The sequence below is a fragment of the Ambystoma mexicanum genome, chromosome 3p (assembly GCF_040938575.1).
Source record: "Ambystoma mexicanum isolate Mex_15411 chromosome 3p, UKY_AmexF1_1, whole genome shotgun sequence".
NCBI classification, from domain to species: Eukaryota; Metazoa; Chordata; class Amphibia; order Caudata; family Ambystomatidae; genus Ambystoma; species Ambystoma mexicanum.
The window spans coordinates 1,182,039,487-1,182,063,206 of NC_090925.1; the positions used below are offsets into that span (position 1 = coordinate 1,182,039,487).

Consider the following 23,720-nt stretch of genomic DNA (forward strand, 5'->3'; position numbering starts at 1 on the left):
TGCTGATGGAAAACCCTGCACTACGCTGTGGCATCCAGTAACACAATGAACGTATGCGTGTCACACGCAGCCTAGAATGACCTCTGAAGGGGTAGGCTACACACGGGGCAAGCACAGAAGTTAGATACGTGCGTGACTCACCGTCTGCCAGGTAAAAGAGCGTGAAAAATGAGCGCGTTTGGTTGGCAACACCCCCGCCAAAAGAAGATGTGTACGCTGTCTGAGGAGACAGGACAACAGTAGAAGGGGACACTGTTTGAGGGAACAGGCCCAGGTAAACCAGTACGAGAGGAAAAAGAGAAAAAGCTGTCAGAGGTAACAGGGAGTACGAACTGGAAACGCCGTGAAGTAAATCGCGTGTGAAACGACAAGAAGTACAGAATTCACCCACTCGCTCTCCACGAAAAGCACGTACAGGGAAATGGTGTTCTACACTACCTTATATACAGGCCCACACGTACAGCGTCACTTACGGCGTGTACGTGCTTGGCCCATGTTCACCAATCACACGCTTTGTCACTTCTGCGTGTGGATCCTTTTTCACCAATCACACGCTTTGACACTCCTGCGTGTAGCTCACTTTTCACCAATCACACGCTTTGTCACTCCTGCGTGTAGATCCATTTTCACCAATCACACGCTTTGTCACTCCTGCGTGTAGATCCATTTTCACCAATCACACGCTTTGACACTGCCCGTGCAGGTAACTATAGACGCACATATGCTGGTGACGGGTTTTCGCGCGATTCGCTGAGTGTGGGGTTTTCACGTGCAAAATCACTCCCTATCAGGCTGTCCACGCGTTCAAACACGAAAGACCACGCTCCTGGCCAGGAGGCCAAATTACAGTCCCCCAGAGCCCTGAGCACGCTCCCACCTGCCATCTGCTGCTGCCTGACTGCCTGCTGGCCACGTGCCCCACAGTGCTGGTGGGTGGGGGTGGTGGGAGACATGGGTGGGGGCCTGGTGGAGGGTGCCCCTGGTGGATGGGGGGTGGGGGTGGTGGTAGACATGGGTGGGGGCCTGCTGGCAGGTGCCCCTGCACTGCTGGGGGGTGGGGGTGGTGGGAGACATGGGTGGGGGCCTGGTGGAGGGTGCCCCTGGTGGATGGGGGTGCAGGGGGACATGATCAGGTGTGCAGGGTAGTCCCCTGTTTTGTGGGCTGCCTGCAGGGGCCGTGGAGGGTGTACAGGGTACACCTGTGAGGGCCCACCCAGCCTATTCGCGTGTGATAATTCCCACGCACCCCTGTAATACACGTACCCTGGCCAATCGCGTGTTGAACTTCCCGCTACCCCTGTAATACACGCACCCTGGCTGTTCGCGTGTGATAATTCCCGCGTACCCCTGTGATACACGTTCCCTGGCCTATCGCGTGTTCTACTTCACGCGTACCCCTGTAATACACGTTCCCTGGCCAATCGCGTGTTGAACTTCCCGCTACCCCTGTAATACACGCACCCTGGCTGTTCGCGTGTGATAATTCCCGCGTACCCCTGTAATACACGTTCCCTGGCCTATCGCGTGTTCTACTTCACGCGTACCCCTGTAATACACGTACCCTGGCCAATCGCGTGTTGAACTTCCCGCTACCCCTGTAATACACGCACCCTGGCTGTTCGCGTGTGATGATTCCCGCGTACCCCTGTAATACACGTTCCCTGGCCTATCGCGTGTTCTACTTCACGCGTACCCCTGTAATACACGTTCCCTGGCCTATCGCGTGTTCTACTTCACGCGTACCCCTGTAATACGCGTTCCCTGGCTGTTCGCGTGTGATAATTCCCGCGTACCCCTGTAATTCACGTTCCCTGCCTAGTCGCGTGTAGAACTTCCCGCGTACTCCTGATTTGAAGATTGCCCGCTTTGCTTTCCTTGTTTGCCTGCCCTGTGAAGTGGTCCAGGGTTAGCGCAGCCCTTAGCGATGATTTAGCGATTTTGATGGCTTTTCCTTGCGCGAGGGCGTTCTTGGGGGCGTTACTGGCGCTGCTGCAGGCTCGCTGCGATTCTCTGCGCCACGGCTGGTTTGGGAGCATGAAATCCATAAATACCCTGTGCGCGGAAATCAGTTTTAGCGCACGTGCCTGGCGCAGACTATCGCAGGCGCACGCTGTGCGCCAGCCGCGTGCGCTACTTGTGCGCTGGATTCTATGAATTACCCTGATTGTGTATAACACACACATATCAATTATGAAGGTGCCTGTGTGTTCGAACCCTTGCCCCGCTACAGTTTACACCCTGCCATGGGTATGACACTTTGGATCTCATGTTAAAACGGGTGGAGCGGTAGAGCAAAGCGTAAATGATGTTATGCCTGGCTGTACTGATTCAGGGGGATTTGCTGGTCTAGTGGAAACATATGCTTCCTGTCAGTAATTACTGCTCCACCTGTAAATAACCTCTCAGATTTACACTAGCATGAGCTTGTCATGCTGGGGCAAAACACATACAGGGTTTACATTTAAAAAAAAATAAATAAATAGCATGCAGGGGAGAAGCAACATTAGAACACACATGCTGTTGGGTCTCCTGCCTGCGATTTCAAAGGCCCAAGAAGCCCAGTGGACAAAGAACGATTAAAAGCGAAGCAAACTCGCTTTTGCTCTTTTCTTTTTCCACTTCCATCTCCGTCTTTGTCGTGTAAACATCGCCTGCAAACGTGCTTTGCGGGCGCCGTTAAGAATGGATTCCTATGCAATCCACATGGTCTTGACCAGATGCAAAATAGAGGCAGCTTCCATAGGGATCGCTTTGTTGTACCCAGCATGACAATCTCATGCAAGTATACACAAAGATGTAATGAAGAGAGAGGGGTGCCCTGCTGTGATTCCTCCGCTAATCTGCGCTCTGGGCTCCTCTTCCATCTCGTCAGTGCTCCAAAATGGAATGGCACATAAAAGCATTTACGCCTCCATTGAATGTGCCCCTCTTCCCTCATGCATGAGGCTGATGGATTTCTATGCTCTCTGACTACATGTTGCACCCGTTAACAGATGAAATTTCCATAGCATCCCTTGTAAATTTGTACAAAGTGTTATGTGTAGGGACCAGTTGCATCTTTCGCAGAATGTAGCTCAAAATGAAAGGGTAAAGGCAATTTCGCCTGTTTTTACTCTTTCTTTTTCCACACTGTTTTGTAAATGTGAACATTTGCATGCAGGAGACCCTCAACCACGTGATGGATACAGTTTAACAAAATGACCCCACGTTGTGTGAACGCACACATGACTATGTAGTGCATGATGCCAAATTAAATATGTGTTTGCGTGGTTTTCTACAGCGGGGTAGAATATTGGACTGAAACGGAGGGTGAAAAGTACAGAGAACTGCACTAAGCACCAGGTTCATATCGGGTTTTGACACCCCAGTTAGGATGCCGAAAAATATGTAAAGTAATTAAAACATGCCCCACTCTGCTGGTACCAAACTGTAAAGCCTCCATTAAAAGGAATGAAGTACAATTATAAATAGGCCTAAAAATCACATGTCAGACGTTGGTCTGCACCTAAAATATTCACATTGTAGATTGCCCACTCTGCTACAGGGCCAGGCCTGTGGCAGGCACAGACTATACAAATTGATGGAATTGTCAAAAATCAAAAATTGCCAACTACACAATATATTTCCAAGTTCCTGGAACGGGATAGTCCAAACAGAAAGAAAATTATGTTTTCATTTCACTTGTCTTCTGATCAGGCTAATGGTCAGTTGCAGCTATGGTACTGACCGGAAATGTAGGCATTCTGATGAGTAATTATTTGAAGAAACAATAACAAGATTGGTTGCAATACTTATGAAGCCTCTCATCAAAGAAGTGTAATTGTTTTGCCCCATGAGGTTGACATGTCTCATACATGTATACCCAGAGTTATTTTCACACCATATGCTCTAATGGTGTGTCTGTTGTGCCCTTATCATTTTATTTATTTTGTATTTATTGTGCATTTATTAGGTGCTTATACAACAAGTAAATGCGTTTCATGGCAGCAGGGAGGGAACATGGGATTGAAAATAACAGTAAAACACAATGTATAAACTGGAGGATATAGACACACCTACTATGCCTTTTGAGCATTCAGAACGTGTAAGTGCAAAGAGAGAAGAGGGGGAGTAAGTGGGTGTAAGGGCTGGAGTGTCCGTGCTCGTGGGTGAGCAGCAGATGTAAGTGCCAAGTAAAGTAAGTGCTAGGGAGAAATTGAGCTGCAATATGCAGGTAAATACAAGCCTACAGTGGCGTAGGCCAGTGGGTGCAGAGGCACGTGCTGTGTATAGGCAGAGGCTGAGCCTATTAGGTGTGGGAGGCCATGGCCCAGAGGACACATAATGACCCCGGTAACGAATTACATCGACTGTGAGGTTAACAGAGGAGGGAGGAAGGGAAGGAGGAAATAAAGAGGAAAGTCTTGAAGAGCTTCCGGATTTTGAGAAGGTTCTGGTTTGAGACGAAGAGCAAGGGGGAGGTTGTTCCACAAGAGGGAGCCAGCAGAAGCAAGCGATCAGCCTCTAGCCCTCTGTTTAGTGAACCACTTTACACACAGAGAGTTGGTTCCAGAGGAACATAGAAGTCTAGAGGGATATTATTTAGTAATAGCAAGATATGTATAGCGTGGTCCCCGGCCCCAGACAACCTTGCAGATGATGCAGAGGGATTTGAATTTGATCAGTGAAAGTTTACTGATTTACTGAATACTGATTTACAACAACAGAAATACATATGGATCCTGCCCTCTCATCAAGTGTTATCTTGAATGTAGAAATCCCCAGGCTGTTAAAGAAGAAAGCCATTACCTGTCATGTGTAAAAGAAAGTGAGAACACATAACGCTGAAACTGTGTTTTTTGGGGGGTTAGGTTTATAAAGTGCAACTGTAGTGGGGCAATTGTTGGCTAGAAAGCAGGTGCCCCATCCTGCCTTTGCCAGAAAACACGGAATTACAGAATTAGAAAGAACACATTTGAAACTGCACTTTAAATTCTACTGGAAATGCAACTGGCACAAAGAATAGTTAGCTTCACTACACAAGTAAGGAGAGAGGGGGCATTAGTTTCCACAATTAGTGTGTCCTTTTAAATACAATAGACTAGGTAGCAGGAAAGCACGTGCCAATAGAGGGCCTCACTACACATGTAGGGGCAGCATGGCTATAATAGGTAGGGTCATGTTGTAGCATAACCATATAGAGAAACGTCATGTGCTATCCATTCGCCAGGCCGGTAGGCAGCAAATAAGTGCAGAGCTAATGTGCTTTGCAAAAGAAACATAAACGTGACAAAATGCCATTTCAAAATTTGCACCAGCAGAAAATTCAACCTTGCCACTTTAAGAAAAGCCAAGTTGAACATGCTTGAACAAATCAGGAAAAATGCTGTAGCCAGCTTGACGGTGACTAAGCCAAAGGAATGTCAATGCCGAGCCATTGCAGGAAGTGCACATGTGGAAGTAAGATATTATTGTTTAGACCTTGAGGAACTTTTCTTGTGAAGATATCTTCTGTTTGTACCTGCGCGACTTATGTTGTTTGTTCTTTGTGATTATCGTACTTTCTTTACATATTTGTAGTTCTTTCTATATTAGCCAATTGTTTGTCACATGGGTGAAGGCCACGACGGAGACAATGAGTACCTCAACTCCGTCTGTAAATAATAAGGGAAGCATGCTTGTGCCCGCACCTTGCTGCGCGAAGATAGATAAGTAACAAAATTGAAACAGCCGTTGTAGTGCAATTTTGAATTTATTCAATTTATTCTGTTCCTTAGCCCCTTGCGGATGACACGTGTTTCAGCGTATATACTGCGCCTTTCTCAAATCCGGGCTATTCTTGTTCAAAGAAGACAACGAATGGAAAAAAGAAACACATTGCAAAAGATAAATCATATGTATAAACCTACTTGGTTATTAAGCAAGTATTGTTGAAAGTGACATCTTTTGTGTGTAAACCACTTCTCCCATATTAAAAACATGTATTCAATCATATCTTAATACCTTAACACCTTGTGCATTTTTTCTGGTGGTTTTTTTGTGAAACTAAGCTAGGAGAATTAGAGGTTATGATTCTTGATATTAGATATTCTGTTTTATTATGCACATTCATCCATAATTATGTCACTTCATACCCTTCGTATGATGTTGTGGTTTCCCTTTAAACGGTACCGTTTTTTATATCTTGTCGGGCAATTCCTGGGTTCAATCCCACCTATGTTGAAAAACATAGATATTTGAAGTATAAGCGTTTAAATCTAATTGAGCCTATTCATATAATCTGGATGCCCAATCACAACACAAATTTCTTGCCATTTCGAATTTTTCGGTGCCTGCAGCGCCCGCCGAATTTATAAAGTGCTGTTTGCAAAACCTTTATTTTTGCATTGACAGCTCCCATTCTGACTGTAAAGCAGTGCCTGCAGCGCATGTCAACTTTTAGAAGTGCTGTTAATAAAGCCGTCATTATCAATTTAAAAAGCCCCCATTGTGATTATAACAAGGTGCCTGTAGTGCACGGCACCTTAATGAAGTACTGTTTACAAAAAACATCATGTTTACATTGGCTGCACATGAATTCTTATCTTCGTGTGCCTCTGTTTACTCTAATCTGCTAAACAATGTGTACAAGCAACGCAGTCTAAAAACGTGCCTGGACCTGCAGGTGGGCTTCCCACCTCCTGCAAGGGCTTACCTCATAATTCAAGTGCTCCTGCTCCAAGCGTCGGGTCCTTCTCCCCCGAGGCTCTGCAGTTCGTAATTGACAGCTCTCAGTGCCCCTGAGTCCCTCATCACTTTCTATTCCCCACTAGTAAACTGGCAGCCATATTTCGGGATGGCTCTCCATGTTTTACACTTGGGCATGTTTGTTTTAGCCCTTTCCTCCATTTCCTATTCATTCTTGCCAATTCTATATTCGATTTAAAAAGCATTATGACTTTATAACACTCCAGGTATCATTGATTTTAGTGATTAATATATATATGGACCATTGTGTTTATTTAGATTTCCACACGCCCACTGTTTCTGATGCTTGTAATTTTAACTTTAAATAGCGTGCCCCACACGGCACGGTCATGATAGTGATCTGAAGAGTTATAATGATGATGGTTGCTCGTTATAAGCTCCCCAACTCAATGCTTTCATTGCTTATATTTCCTGACTATATTTGTAGTGCCCCATTCGGCACTGTCATTAGTAAGATGCAAGGGATTATGGTCATGGTAGTTTCTTATTGCCTTCAGGTTTGTTTACCAAATGTGTATGTGTTTTGTCACGCTATTTGATAGTTCCCTTTTCTTCTTAACTAGTACTTAGTTTCAATTGTGCTAGTGGTGCTCATAATGACAGACCACTGACAGTAAAACTACTTTACCTTCCCGGATTCTGGTACTCTCTGCTTTACATCATTTTTTGCAAACACATTGACCTATCCTTATTCGTTACCAGTTTGGGTGATTCATTCATAACTCAAATTCTAGTACATGCAAGATAGTACACACATTCTTCATGTTGTTAGTCATAATAATTGTCTTCATCTGTCATAAAAAGTGAATCATTTCATTGTCTGAATTAAGTCCTTGTTCCACAGTTTTAAAATGATAAATTAGTCTGGCTTCTTCTTGCCGCAGGCGTAGTTCCAAATCCCCTCCACGTTTGCCCAGTTTTATTTTTCTGAGGCCCACAAATATAATGTCTTTTTGTTTTGAAGTTGGTGATGGTTTTGCCAGTGGTGGGACAGTGGCAGGTTCTTATCCTGGCTTCCAATTACAGAGATATGTTCTCTGATTCTCGTTCCCAACTCTCGAATGGTGTTCCCAATATATATTAGATTGCAAACGCATATTATTGCATAGATCACATACTTGGATCTGCAATTGATCTGTTCCTTGATCCGGGTTTTCACCCCATCTTTATTTGTGAACACGGTTGTATCTGGTGCCACATTTTGACACATTGTGCAAAAGCCACACTATCTGAAGCCTGATGGTGATTGTTGTAGCCATGTCTGTGGTCTTGTCTCTTCTTTTTCCGGCAGCAGTGATGAACTTAGCATCATTTTCAAAGTTTTCGCTTTTCTGTATACTATCGTTGGATAGTCTTGAATATGCTTACTTACATGTGGGTCCAATTTCAAAAGATACCAGTTACGTTTGAGAACTTGCTTAATTTCCCTATTATGTGTGCAGTACGTAGTAATGCATTGAATTGTATTGTCTGATTGTGCTTTATTGGTTGTTTGTTGCAGTGTTGATTGCCTTGTCATGTTTTGAGCCTTTTTCCGAGCAGAGCAGTTGTAATTGCTTTGTGAGGGTACCCTCTTGCTGTGAAACGGTTTGATAGTAAGTTGCATTCTTTCTCAAAAGAGGATGGTTCAGTACAGTTTCGTGTCGCATGGATGAATTCTCCTTTCGGGATGTTTAAAATGACAGGTTGATGGTGGCAGCTAGTTGCGAAAAGTGTAGAGTTTACCTCTGTTTCTTTCCTGTAGGTTTTGGTGTACAGTTGGTTGCCAGATACATAGATGTTTAAATCTAGAAAATGTATTTCTGAGCGGCTACTGTGTCCGGAATTCTAAGCCATATTGATTCTCATTAGCTTGATGTAATAAAGCTTCTAATTCTTCTGGTGTTCCATTCCAAATTATTAATACATCATCAATGTATCTTGACCATTTAATCATGTTGCCTCCATTTCCTTGTTTTTAAAATCTTGCCACTTGTAAATGCAGGCACTGAACAATTTGAAATGGAAAGAAATTTGTGTTGTGTCGTGATTGGGCATCCAGATTATATGAATAGGCTCAACTAGATTTAAACGGACGCTTATACTTCAAATATCTATGTTTTTCAACATAGGTGGGATTGAACCCAGGAATTGCCTGACAAGATATGAAAAATGGTACCGTTTAAGGGGAAACCACAACATCATACGAAGGGTAAGAAGTGACATAATTATGGATGAATGTGCATAATAAAACAGAATATCTAATATGAAGAATCATAACCTGTGATTCTCCTACCTTAGTTTGACAAAAGCCCACCAGAAAAAATGCACGAGGTGTTAAGGTGTTAAGATAAGGTTGAATATATGTTTTTAATATGGGAGAAGTGTTTACACACAAAAGAAGTCACTTTCAGCAAAACTTCGTTAATAACCGAGTAGGTTTATACATATGTTTTATCTTTTGCAATGTGTTTCTTTTTTCCATCTTTTGTCTTCTTTGAACTAGAATAGCCCGGATTTGAGAAAGGTGCAGTGTATACGCCGAAACACGTGTCATCCGCAAGGGGCTAAGGAACAGAATAAACTGAATAAATTCAAAATTGTACTACAACGGCTGTTTCAATTTTGTTACTTTTCTATCTTGGCGCAGCAAGGTGCGGGCACAAGCATACTTCCCGTAAGATATTATTGTGTTTGGTCAGTTGTCAGATAAATCAATTTACAAGGCTACAGCAAACCGTTTCAAGTTTTTACCATCCCAGGAAATCAGAAGGAAGTGACAGATTAATGCATTCAGCACCTGGCTACGCATAAAGGGAAGATGTGAGGAGCATCTAAAGAAAACAAATAAATACCGTGATGACATCTTAGCAGGATGAGTCACAGAATAATTATTCATAAATCTGTCAAGAGCAGGATGGCGATTACGGATTGCGAACAAGGCTTTGAGCATGGCATGAGAAATAAACATGGGCTATTTGATTTAATTAAAATAAGGTGATGCACTTGTTTCTCCTGCTCTCTCACCTACATAAATGTGTCAGCATGAAGCCAGTTCATGGATAGTCTGACCACACTGTACCCCATTAGCACATGTCTTTTTTTTCACTGCAGAAGTGATTTAGGGCCTACCTATTAATGTCCAGATATGATGAGGTAGCACTTTCTTAGGGAAGGTGCGGGGTGGAATTTTAGATAACGATTGTCCAATCCCTGGGTGGTCACATATAGTTTCCACATGTAAATTAGTTCAGGGAACCAATGAGCAAGAGCGATAGGATTTCATAACAGTGACATCACAGGGACCTTTCTGTACTATATAAACTCCTGTTGTCTGTTCAAACATTGGAGAATTCTGGAGTGAGAGCTTGGCTTTTATCTTCTACATTTGTACATCTATTTATCAGTTGAATCGGCCACCTCCTCACATATTCTGACAATATCATGGACTGAATTTAGCATAAATGCACATCAGACATAGCCTGCTGAGATGTTTTTTTTATTTCACTTACAGGTGGCTGCTTGTCATTCAACATGGATTGAAGCACCCACAGATTCACCTGCTGTCCCTGGCCATAAACGTTTTTGTGCTATAGGAAGTACTTTCAAGCTCTTTTCTGTAACATCACTGGTAGAGCGTGTGAGTGCTGTGATACAGGCATGGTATCATGAGAGAAACACAGACATAATGATTCAAGTTTATGAAAACCTTTATTTTTTAAAGAAGGGGGTTTGGAGATAGCCTTACCTTGCCCTACGTCTAAAATCAAAGTAGTCTTGACCATCAACAAAAAGTCCAAAGTCCATCTGTGTTAAACCTATGCTTGCCCTCACACTCTCTAATACAATAATGTGCATGGGATTGCACTAAATAAAAAGGGTGCTTCAAAGTAAAGGTCAGGACAGTATTGGAGCTGGTCCACAGCTCCCTTCCTCAAGTCTTGAGCCACTTGGGCTTCAGCATGCAATCCTCGGTTTTCAAGGGCACTGCATAAAGTTCTTTTTACAAAGTTGAAACGGTTCTGGTCGCACAAGTTCAAAGTTCCTTTAGGTAACAATCCCTCTGTGTCATCTCTCCTCAGGAAGTTTGCTACTTATCATTAGTCCACAAAACTTTCACAGTTCACAACGGGTTGGTGTATTGGTGTGTCAGAGCTACCAACAACTCCTACTATTCCTCAGCCCCAGGCGGGACCACTCTGACACATTGGCTCTCCTCATACAGTTATTTAGCAGTTCAACGTATCAGAGACTTTCAATGAACACTCAGTACTTTCGGCTCCGATACTTAGGACTCTCTTTCAGTTTTCTCTTCTCATCGTACACCTGGCACCTTTTTGCAGTTAAATCTTGGCTTACTTTCATCAGCATGCCCTGCACCTTATTACAGTTCAACTGCAGCGTTTCTCAATATTGTGCGCCCGGCACGGTTTTACAATTCATAACCAAGCTTTCACTGGATCTCGGCATACCTTTTCCCTCAAGCATAGTTCCCTTCACTTGCTTCCATATTGGCTCTCTCTGTGAACTTTACTCCTGTACACAATGGGGGTCATTACGACCTAGGCGTTAAGGGGTTAACGACGCTGTAAAACGTTGTGGTGTCGTTAACCCCTTAACGCCTTACTACGAGGTCCCTTTGCGGCTCCCAACCTTAACGGCTGGCCTGGACCGGCCGTTAAGGTAGGGACCCGCAAAGGGACCTTGAAGGTAATTACGGAACTGCAATTTGCGGTAGCATAATTACCGCCTTCCCCTTTCCCATTGAGGCCTATGGGGCAAAAATGGGAATGGGGAAGGCCCAATGGTAAATGGGGAATTACCGCCCGCCAACCTTGGAATGGGGTGGTAATTCCCCATTTCACCATGGCAGAATCGGTAAGTGACCGGCGTTAACCATGGCGCTAATAGCGCTAATGGTTAACGCCGGGGTTGTAATGAGGGCCAATGTCTCTGTTCACTAGAGCTCCTTTCACCACTTGTTAATGTACATGCAAACGTTCACACATTTTTTCTCTCATCTTTCAACTTTCACAACGGACAATCAAAGCTTTCCTCTTCAGCGCAATTCTTATCCTATGCTCGTCCTTGTAATAATCTTTCTTCTTGCAACATGTTATCCCTTGTGCTTTACCGCTATCATCAACCGGGTTCCCCTCTGGCTTTGAACTCACCGGTTGTAATTTCTTTAATGTCACTATTCCAGTCTCATCGGCTGAAGACCAAGGACTCCTTGCCAGCCCCTCCAACTATCCTGGGCGGCTTCTCTGACCCAGGATAATGCGACCCTTCCACATACTTCACTCTGGTGAACATCTATGAACTTAACCTCCTTCTGGCTTCCTGGAGACACTGCTCCCTTGCCATGCTTTTGTTAGCCCTTTTACCCCATAGGCTCTGAGCGTCTCAGCCCTCCCTTCTCCACCAGCAGGTCTCGGATTCTCTGGGCATCCCAGTTTGCCTATACTCTAATACTCCAACTCGTGGACCTCCTTGGGCTCCAGTTTGCTCATTCTGTTTCTCTGGTTCACTCTTTTTATACACCTGTGGTGTGCTAACTGTAAGAGGATGCAATTCAGCACTACAGCCAAGTCAACGCCTAGTCTAGAATACTGAATGAAAACCCTTATTGATATATCTTTATGTCCAGTTCATGCATTCTGGATGACTACCCCTATATAACACCCCTCTCTTGGAATCCTCCTGACCCCACTGAGCCAAGAAGTAGTTCTGTTTTGCAAGTTAAAGGTTTATTTGATAATTTAAACAATATATATATATATATCACGCTTTATAATAAATTAATAATTGAATATCACACTTAATCTGATATGATAAAGATTAACAACGGAGAATCTGGCACTAGCACACTTCTTTATAATCACTAAGGAGTTGACATGAAATGGATAAGATAGCAACAATACTTTTATGGTTTCAAATGGATGCAATGTGGAATGAAATGCAGTAAAGAAAATAACTTGATAGGATTTCAGCAAAGACAATGTAATCACTTTCTTGGACAATTCACCCCCCCTTTTATGCAATGCAGGGAAATGGAAGGAAGGCACACAATTCTCAGAAATGCAATTCAAATGTAATTCAGTTCACCCAGCAACTTAGACTACAGAAGTTGAAAACACAGGCCCAAATGCTTTTAAATGTGCTGGCAATGTAGAAAAAAATATGCTAAAATGCTTTTAATTCCCTCTAGGAGGTTCAGGGGGAGTGAAATCAAGTTAATATTAGTCCAGGCTCACTTTAGCAAGGATCTAGGAGTAATTGGTAGGTTAAACGAATTTTTGGCAAATGAAAGCAAGAAGCTTCTGTTTTCACACGTGGAGAAATTTGCAAATCGCGGCAAAATTCGCGAGTGCGTTTTTCACGATTACGGCAAAACTATAGGTCACGGAGATATGAGCGATTAAATAAAGGTCGTTTTTCAGATTTGAAATTTTAAAGTTCAAAAAGACAAGTGCAGCTTGCAGCTAGAAAATGACAAGTGACAGCTTTACAAATGACAGGTGACAGTTAGGAGACAGTTCTACTTAGATTAAAATAGGATTGAATTATATTATTTTAACTAAGAGATTGGTTCTGCACAGTTTTCTAGGTACTCACACTATATTCTTGAGTGAAATGGGCCTCGCCACGGATCTGGTCAGGTTTTAGACTGGACTCTGGTCTCTGCACTTCACAGTGATCTGGGTCAGCTCTCTCTGGTTCTGCTAACAGGTCAGCTCTTCTCTGCTGGTCTGGTCTGGGTCTCTGAAGGTTGATGGAGGTAAAGTATGGATTTTCCCGGCAGAGCTTCCAGCTGCAAATGGATTTGAAGGTCCCTATCTGTCCTGTCTCTCTGCTTTTATGTGTTTTTAAAATGGGTGTGTGTGAGCAGCATCACTAGGCTCTACCCCTCTCCACTTATCATTGGCCAAGCTTTCATTTCTCCCCTGATTGGGGGAGCTAAGTTGTGTCAGAGTGATGTCATTTTACAGCCTGCAGAAAGTCCACTCCTCCTGTCAACTTGCACACAAATCTAGATTTGAACCAAATACATATTTCATAGCTACACAGTGGTTTGAAATTACATGCACCCATCACATATCACAGGAGGTATCCCCTGTTCCAACTCTGCTCTTCCTGGGGGCTTGCATTCAGAAATGGCAATATTTTGCACTTTTTAACTGGTTTGCAATATCGGACATTAACCCAAATTTACACACATGTGCGCAAGGAGTATGGACATTAGTTGATGAAGTGTCAGATTTTTCACATGCACACATTTTGAGTAATATCCTCTTTTCCGCTAAAACCCCCCTGAACATGCCACCGGTTCTAAAAACCTCTTAAAATGTGCGCAGAAAAATCACAAGAATTATGGTGTCATTTAAATAATTTTCACAAGTCCGTACTATGAGTTATTCATCTTTTTAGAGTTATGTTCTGGCCCCAAAGGGGTGTGGTTTTCCCCCAGCACAAGGTTGAATTTCTGGTTTTTCCAGTTCTGCCAAGCCAGCTTGCTCTCACAGGCAGTGCCCCTCCTTTGTCCTTCCAGGAGGAAGCTACATTTATGACATCTGCAATAAACCATCTGCCTGGGTAAGGACAGGGCTTTGTTCAGAGCTCCTGTATTCTGTGGGGGCTCCCCTTAATTCAATTATCAGAGAGATGGCATATCCTTAGTGTGGCCAGCAAAAGGCAGATAGGCCTGGGAACACAGCTGTGACTCAAGTTTCACTCCTGATGGGGGGTAGTTGCCAGGCAGAATTCAGTTCCTTAAGCCAGGTTTCAGATAAAATGTCACTTTTTGTTACCCAGTTTAAGTCAAGACATTTTTTTACATATGCAGCTAGGATGCTGATTCTAAGTTTAAAACTATGACATTTAAACAATTGCAACCTATGTGACACTCAAAGTAGGTCACTCATTTCTTTTAAACATTTAGATTTGTAGTGTCTTTCAGTCCAAATTTACTTAAACTGCTGAAATCCACAGCTCAGCCAGTCTTGTTATAAACCTTCAAGTCACTTCAGAATATAACTTTACATTGGATCCACCTCTTAAAATGTCTTTCTTTGGCATGTTTTGGGTTCATTTATTCAGTTTTCTACAAAATCTGGTGGTTTTAAAACGCCGGCTTTTGGATAGTGGTGAGTACTGGTACTGCACCCCTTTTTGGGATTTAAGAAAATGAATTCCCAACAGTTATGGGTTTGCTTTTGCCAATCAGCATTGCCATTCCCAATGGTTTCAGACTACTGTGTGGGTAGTCCACTGGTGGTTTTAGGCAGTGTCCTTCTGTGCCCATAACATCGGCAAAAATGAGTGGCAGCCTATTCTTCATGCATTTCCCTGTGCATTTTCTGGGAAGCTCTGGCCATCATGATGTTTTCCATGTCAGTACTGCACAGTTTTGAGGTAGGGCTTGGATGCGTGGATAAATACATCCCACATAACAGTCCTCAACTGTGTTAGTTCCGTATTCAGTGCCTGACTTTGCCTGTCTGTGTTAATGGAACATTGATAGAAATGAAAAAAGCCCCTGTGTTGGTTTTCGCCGTGTTTTAGGAGAGCAAGGAAGTTTTGTCAAAGAGAAAAGCATACAGTCTGCAGTCATGTAATAGGAGGGAATGTCGGGTAGGGGGTTATTGGATTAAGAGCGTACCATGTCTCACCTATGGGCAATCCCTCCCCAATCCCAAAGGACCCTCCACCCAGGTGATCCTCCCTCGCTCGTTAACCCCCAGGGTCAGGATCCAAAAGTGATGGGCCTCCCCTGGCCACCTGTTTAGAAGATCCCCTGGGAGTAAGGAGGGAAAGATCCTCAGGTTTTCCAAAGTGCTTCCATGTTCTTCTCTTCATAGGGTGGGGGCCAGGGTTCAAAGCTAGTCTGCACCTCACCACTTGAAGAACACCTCATCAACTAAGTGACCAAATCATGTGGGTGCCAGGTTTTGATCTGGTCCACCATTGTAATTTTAGAACATTGTTTCTTTGTTTTGTTTAATTCCTATTTTTTTTTATGCGTTTTTATGTAAAATACATGTATTATGGGCTCAGAACACTGGTGAAGGTGTTTGCCATTTTATGTTACTTGTTTGATGGTACTGTACCTATTGTTATCAGTAGTAGTAGTAAAATAGTTTATTTCAGATAATAATATCCATAAAAGAGTACATAAATTCAGTCGCATACAAATTATTAACAAACATATGTATATCTTTAAATGACAATATAATTTGAAATAGACACAAGCAGGATAAGAATATTGGATATTATTCAATTATGTCATACTTAATCCAAATTCATTCAAAGTAAGAGATAATAATAACACAACACTTCCTAGACTAAAAACGTATCTTAATATAAGCAACTAAATACAATTAGGATTGTGTGGTCACTAGTGCAGTTGGTAGGAGAAAAAAAGAACTTGAGGCCCTTTTTAAAATGAACCAGACACAAATGAATTAACCCCTAAGTTCCTTGTTCTTCCCATATTTTCCAGGCTCATCTTATATACAAGGAAACTGACCAAGCCATGAATGGGGTTGTTACATTCAGCAAGAACACGTCTGGGTGATACTGTACATATCTTTTTCCTTTCAGTAGTGGAACCAATAGCTCTTTCCTCCATTGTTCATATCTAGGACAAAAGAAGAAAAAGTGTGCCATATCTTCTAGGCCAACATGGCACATCGTATATCTTACCTCAATATAGCATCCTGTCTTTTTACTAAGAATGTCTCCTAACAGCAAACACACTTAACAGGCTCTTGTTAGTGGGGTCCTTTAAAAAGTGCTATTAGTCCATGGCAGGTATTCTTTAATTTCCTCTCTGGCAAGAATCATAAAGTGTCTATTTGCCGGTTTTGCAATCTCCCGAGACTCTCTGGCCTCTGTTACCCATCCCTTAAACCTTTTTTCGAGTTCATTTCCTATCTTGCTATTCATAGATGCTGGATTCTCGTAGTAGTGGATGGCATTAATGTTCCCCAACATTTTTTGGATGATGGTGACCCACTCAATACCCTCCTCACCCTGTTTGGCCAACAGATCTGTCATAATGCGTTGCATCAATGTCGACTGCGGATTAGCACAAACTCAAAGCCACAAAAGAGTGGGTTCAAGAGCCATTTCGTCCTCAGTGAAACTTAGGCCAATTTCTTTATGGGTAGTAAAATGTGGGGCTGAACTGCGAAGGGCAAAAGGCCTTTTCAAGAACAGATTTTCTTGTTTTTGAATTCCATTTAGCTCCAAAAAGCCCCAATTTGAGGCTCCATAGTTCACTGCCACCAAGGTTCGAGCTTTGTAAATAGTTATTAGAATTTTGCGTGGTTGCTGCTTATGCCGTTTAATAAATCAAATCAAAATAATGAACCCTGGTGATCACTTTTGCTGCACACCACATGGTAGCACATGTGAGCTTTCTTCTTCTTCCACAGCACACCATGGCCACTGTTGTTTTACAATTCACCTGCAGATCTAACGCATAACATAAAACTAGCAAATGTATTAAGACCTGCTGGGCTCTAGCAGTAGGGGTGTTGAGCACAGTATCATCAGCGTTATTAGTGCATTGATGTCATGTTTTCCTCGGATGCAGACGCTTGCAGCTGCATTTGTGCTTTTACCATTAGAGGATTGGATGTGTTTTACTGAATGGGGCATATTGGTATATGCTAAATACAGGACGCACATCATGAGCATGTACACAGAAACAATCACCACTTTTTGTCAAACCCCACCCAACACCTTTGTCTGAGTATAAGTGATTCAGCCGAGGCTGCCCTCACCTCACTGTCCTCCCTACCCCCCTCCTTCACACCTGACTGAGTGCAAACATATAGAGAAAAATCACAGCGGCCCAGGAATTATGCAAACCTACAGTATGTTTTGTGGATACTTGTTTGGAATTCATGCTGCCAGTGCTGCAGGTACAGGATAGTCAGAGAATCAAGTTGTCTTCGTCAATTGTCTTGGGGCAGTGCTGCTGTACATACCTTATGATGTGCACAACATCACCTAGCTTCTTTAAAAGTCCTTTGAGTTGAAACTGCATTAACTCACGGACACCAACCCACCCCTACCTCTGAGTGCACGGTCTACTGTCTCTATATGTTTAGGGGTTGTCAAGGGCAATCAAGGTGACTTGGTGATGAGCCCTTCAATGCTTTCCCCTGGGGCGTTCTAACTAAAGGCTTCCACATTAACTGCTTCTGTACCTTTGCAACACTTCAAGTATGAGATTGCCATCACTTGCACCCCGGGAACCCCCCACCCCCTTTGCACTGCCAATGATATTACTGAACCTTGTGACAGCCACTCATCCAATCATTTATCAATCATTCAAGACATGGTGCCTGCCAGGAGGTGGGCAGAGAGCATTGTCTTTGTATTTAATCCATATGTAGAGTGCATTACTCGGGTTGAGGAAGAGTAGTCACATGCCAGGGTTTCCTCTGGAAGACCAGTATGATTTGGGCAATCTGGGCGGCCATTGCATATGTTAGCTTGGTGCTCCCAAGTATGAAAAAGGCATCCAAAATCATCAAAATAAAAGAAATAAAACAGAAATAAAACAGCATTGTACCCCAAATCTGTATCAATTAAAATGTATGAATGTTTGTGGAATGGGAACCAGAATGCGCTTCAAACCTGCGTTGCTAAACAGGAGACGCCAGGCCTTCACTCTGCCGAGGTGAAAGAGTCATTACTTCCACAGTGGAGATGAGTAGTTACACATCTAATATGTCACATATGAGGTGATCTCCTGGAGCTGTTTGTTGAATGGGAACTAAAGCATATGTAACCTTGAAACCCAAACGTCCTACAGTATTTGTGTATTTCTTGTAGTCGTCAGCTGGTAAACAAAATAAAATAGAAATCAAAAGGCCATTTCAAAAAGGCGTTGGCAGAGGCAGTATTCGCACTGCGCTATCACTACTGGTCTTCATTCCGAATGAAGACCAGTAGTGATAGCCTGAATCCTCGTCACTTCACAACCTAACTTTGCATGCATGAAGCCCATAGAAGTATTGATAAGCATTAAATCATCCTCATATACCACCATGGACTTGGCATAGCCAAACTCTTGCATACGGGCAGCAGAGATTATGTGTAGTACAACAGCATGGAGAGAGTATTGTGATGGTGTAAGATTTTGTTAAGGTCTATCAATAATGGAACAACATAAATGGACCAAAGTTCACTCACCAAGACAACAGGTCTTGTGTCATTGCAATGGGTTTACCTTGTGTTGGTGGAAACTTGAATTGTCGATGATGAGTATAGTACGGAAGAAGTTGAAAAAAGGCAGAAAAGGTCTCAGCTCAGGAACTAATACTGAAAGCTGAAATTAAGTGAATTCTTCCTTAGTAGGAACATTAATTACATGCTGAAATTGATTCCCTTTACACAGTAGGAGCCGCAATGTTGAATGTGGGAATTTATATTTAGCAGGAAACATAATGATTGAAATCAGGAAGCTTTCCTTTGGAGCGCACAGTAGCAGTCTCAGGTAATGGTTTAATACAGTGCTAATTAGGCAAGTCTGTTTTATATAGTAGCTTGGGTTACATCCTTTCCTCTAAAACATCTTACATATATGAATGGAACAAACTATCATCATGCAGCAGGCACAGAGAATCATCCAGCTGCGTGAGAGTGGGCGTTACTGTGCAGGAAATATCCTATTTTAGCATACACTCATGATGCGGGGCCTGATCAGTCTGTGCCATTAACGGCGGATTCAGCCCACCACTGTGGGTATTACTTCTATTAGCACCCAGCTGCTGATCCGTAATGTGCTAATTGGGACAGTACAGGCAGAGGATGGGGGCGTAGAAGGGTGCTGAGGTGCAGTGCCATGACCTCAGGGAAAGGTGACCTGATGTGTGATTTAAAACGCATGCCAATGGTCCTGATTAGCCGTAACCTTCTGCACAGGTGCTAATGTCAAGTTAGGTATGATTGTGAGGGATCACATATTACCACCTCTGATGTCAACTCATATCCAGTACATGGTCCATCAATTACTCCAAAACTGAACATTGTTGATGAGGTTCTAGCATGTTAATCAAATTTGGAATATTTGATTTGGCTTCTTCTGAAGAAAAGTTGGTCTGTTAATCTTCAACAAATCAGTTTCCAGATATTTTGATTTGGAGAAGCATGTATTATTTGACACCACATCAGACATAAATCAATGAAAGGAACTTTAATTTCTCCAGATTGGTGACTGCTCCCCTTGTAAAATATCGCTACCATCTCACTTAACTGCCAGGAACAATGTTCCTAATGGTATTCCCCATGCACCTAGGATGAGCAGTCTCGTCCTTGGCACTTAGATAACCAGTAAGGTGTGTGAATTAAGGAGGTGCATTGAATGCATGTTTGTGAGGATGTGTCTTTTACCTATTCACCTCCAATCTCTAGCCTGGATTTTCTCTTGCTCCTATTTCTAACACTGGAGACATGGTCACCAACCAACTGTCAAAGTAGAGTGAAAGCTATAGCCTTGCTTACAACAATCAGGCAGTGAATAAAACGTAGACTGGATCTGAATTGGCACTTCTCTGTAGGAGGAAAAATTCTCATTTCCATCAATTTTTACAAACCTATGGTGCTAATCTTGCTAGACTTGTTGACAGTTTGTGACATGTTAGAGCACATCATCCTTCTCATGCATTTTCATTATGGTGCATGGTTGGAATCATACCTCCATGAGCGGTCCACATGATTCAGACTAGCCAACATCAAAGCTCATCGGTTCATCCAGGATAGACGAGATGTTCAAGGCTCTCTGCGCTATCACCTCAGCTATTAAAGGCATACATGAAGCCTCACATTGACCCGATGCAATCATTCACTGACATAGTTCACCTTTATGCAGAAGATTCACAAACAAGCTTTACTCGGCCCCAAGATGCAGAATGACCCTCAACTATCACAGCCTCACAGCCATTCAAGACTGGATGTTCCTCAGATAAATGATACTCTGTCTGATTTTGTATTCAAGGATGTGAATTCTGGTACCCTCAGAATTTGCTTTCAATTAACTATGATACAGTGAATCAGGGAAGTTCTTGCTTTGTTTTATGATTGTATACTGAACTACCCCAACCCCTCTTTTCCTAGGCTGCCCTTGCTACAAACATCATTGTTGCTCCAGTAAAGATGAGCATTAACACATCTCATATGTCTCATGTCAATTGCTTCTCTGATAGTATTTGTGGATCAGGATCTAAAAGATAAATATACATGGAGGAAACGTTTCCTATAGTATCTATGTTTTTGTTCCATTTGTCAAAGGGTTACCAAAAGCAACAGAATAAAATAAAGGTCAGTTCAAAAAGGCGTTGGCAGAAGTGATATTCGAGTGACTTCTTGCTCTGCTGAATTGTACTACTATGTTACCTGTCTTATGTATCTTCCTTTTCCATCACTATACATTTTCTTTACTCTCTTTCCTTTTCACTGCCACTTGACCACTTCCCCCAGTCATCAACAACTACAGTCCCCAGTCCATGCTCCCAGATTCTCTTTTGTTCATGTAAGACAATTTGCCCATACCAGTTAGAACAGTCATCCTGAATTACTTCCAACTAAGTGTTTGTTTCCCCTCTCTTGTTACCGTTGACTATATTTTCTATCCTCTTCTGTCTTTCCACCCTTCTAACATGCCTTCCTATATCCCAGTCCATTATTCTTCACACTATCTCCCCAAATGCATTATTTCCTCTAACTCAAAAAATGATCTGTTCTGCTATCCATTCTTCCTCTTTCCTTACTCTGATCTCCAATGATCTTTGACATGCACGTTACATTTGTAACAAGAACCATTACATTATTGTTATATTTCTTTGCATCAAATTGCAAGGTCTCTGTCTAACAATAACTTGGCTGTCTTCTGCTCGCTGCACAGTTCCTGCTGTACCTACTTCTCTCAGCTTATTTTCCCCATCTTGGTGCAAAGGACGGAAGGTGGGTATTCTCTATCAATCATCTTGGTCCCACTATTTAGCTTCTTTGCCACAATCTTCTTTTTTAATAGGACTATTCTGATGTTTGGTGACTCTACTCTCTGGACTTACTATTTACTGACTCCCTAGCCTAGTTCACTTCTTCTGTGATGATCTTGTTCCCTACTCTCAGTAATATATCCTACAAATTCTCCTCTCATTCTTATTGGAGACTACAATCTCCATCTTTCCAATACACACAACCCCATTTAATTTCTTTTCATGCTTCATTCGTATTGCCTTGCTCTGATCCCTACTGCCCCATCTCATTCTTCCGGCTCTTCCCATAACTTGATCTTCTCTAGTAGTCCTTTGACTTCCTTTGTTCTGGCTGCCCCTATGTAGATCACTTTCTGCTCTCATTAACTTCCTTCCCCAACCAGGGATCACTCTGGCCCTCAAATTTTCTCATCAATCATTCTGACAAGTAGAACAATGCTACGCGACAACAAAGTCTATCCAGGTCCTTGACATATGGTAATTTCTTCACTCTTCTTATGATTCATCACTTCTAACTGCTAAATGGCAAAACTATGCCAAATTTCGTCTTATCCTTTCCCCTAATCCTCATTGTCTTGTTTAGGTGTGTAACAATATTCTTTCTCCCCTTCCCCAGTCTCTCTTTCTTGTCTTGTTTTACTACCTCAATTTTTGCCAACTATTACACCACTAAAGTTTGCAGTAGATGGGCTCCCACACCTTTGTTTAATTTGTTAAATTTGGAGTTTCACCCTAGATAACACAGGGTAATCCAGACGTGGAACCCTTGCTCACTGTGCCTTGGAGAGGCCAAGCCTGACCTCACTGGGGAAGCACAACAAGGCCGAAACACATGTCTGGGGTTGCCGATGGTACTCTTGTACAGAAGAGAATTACCTAGCATTTCGGTGCTTGACTGCATTTGTGGGTGGGACCAGACTGATGTGCAATGAATATTTTTCCTCTGTGAAGGGTGCAGTGAGCAAACGTTGTTGTAGACCCTACTGAGAGGGAGAAATTCCATAGAGCAGGGCATTTGAACCATTTATTTCTCAGTAAAAGGTCTCCCACACCTTTGTGTACACTTTCTAACTCCTCATCCTCTGCTACCTTTTTTGCCAAATCCAAACATGCTACTATTCTCAAGATCCTTAAAATACTGTCCCCTGATCCTTCTCTTCTCTTCTCATGTATTTATCTCTAAACTCTTGCAATGTATTGTTCATGTACAAGTGTCTGCCCACCCTAATCACTTTTCTCTATTGGCGCCCCATCAATCTGGCATCCAACCTCATCACTCAACTGACACTGTACTTGTATATGTTACTAACTCTCTCCTGTCTGCCTGTTAAATGCAATTCTTGCTTCTTGTTTGCCTTGATCTGTTAGAAGCGCTTGACACTGTTGACAACTCTGTTCTTCTATCCAGCCTTTTTCACTTGGCTTTTCCGGAGAAAGTCTTTAAATGGTTTTATTCCTACCTCTCAAATCACTCTTATTCAGCTAGCTGGGCTGGCACTAGTTTCTCCACTATTCGGTGTACCCTGGGGTTCTGTTCTTGCCCCCCTTCTTTTCTCACTCTATACCATCCCACTTTCTTCTATCTTTGTTTCATTTGGTTTCTCTCATCACTTCTATGCAGATAACACTCAAATCAGATGACTCTCCTTTTCTTCTCTCACCGTTTCTCTTCTTTTGACACTTTCTGATTGTTTACTGGATATTCTTTTTTTTTTACAACTTTATTTAACTGTGCACACAGATTAAGCAGTTACATTTGCGACATTCAATTTCGGTGAACAAAATACATGTATTGGCCGATTGTACATTACATTTACGTCAACAGGGGCAGGTAAATCTGCCAGATATTGCTTGTACCGCGCCCATATATTCCTGGGTTTAGAGGGGGTCATTACTGAGTCTATCTCATCTAGAGCTCCACAGACCCCGGCCCAGTATTGACTCAGTTCTACACAGTCCCACAGCATATGGTATATGTTAGCATTTTCAGAATTACAT

The 23,720-nt window shown here is 42.6% G+C and overlaps 1 protein-coding gene across 8 annotated transcripts in view; it reads left to right on the top strand.

The window, feature by feature from the left end:
- Nucleotides 1–23,720, top strand: part of SLC25A48 (solute carrier family 25 member 48) — a 317,472-nt gene that overhangs the window by 225,077 nt on the left and 68,675 nt on the right. Inside the window, exons 9-10 of one of the 8 annotated variants that reach the window (XR_011304520.1) lie at nt 8,838–8,917; nt 9,217–9,235. The exons of 4 other annotated variants lie outside the window; for them this stretch is intronic. The gene's annotated coding sequence lies outside the window, so the exon portion shown is untranslated. Of the gene's footprint in view, nt 1–8,837; nt 8,918–9,211; nt 9,236–10,219; nt 11,239–23,720 lie in introns of those variants that run through there. 3 more of the 8 variants (XR_011304519.1, XR_011304518.1, XM_069652594.1) reach the window with 3 other exon arrangements.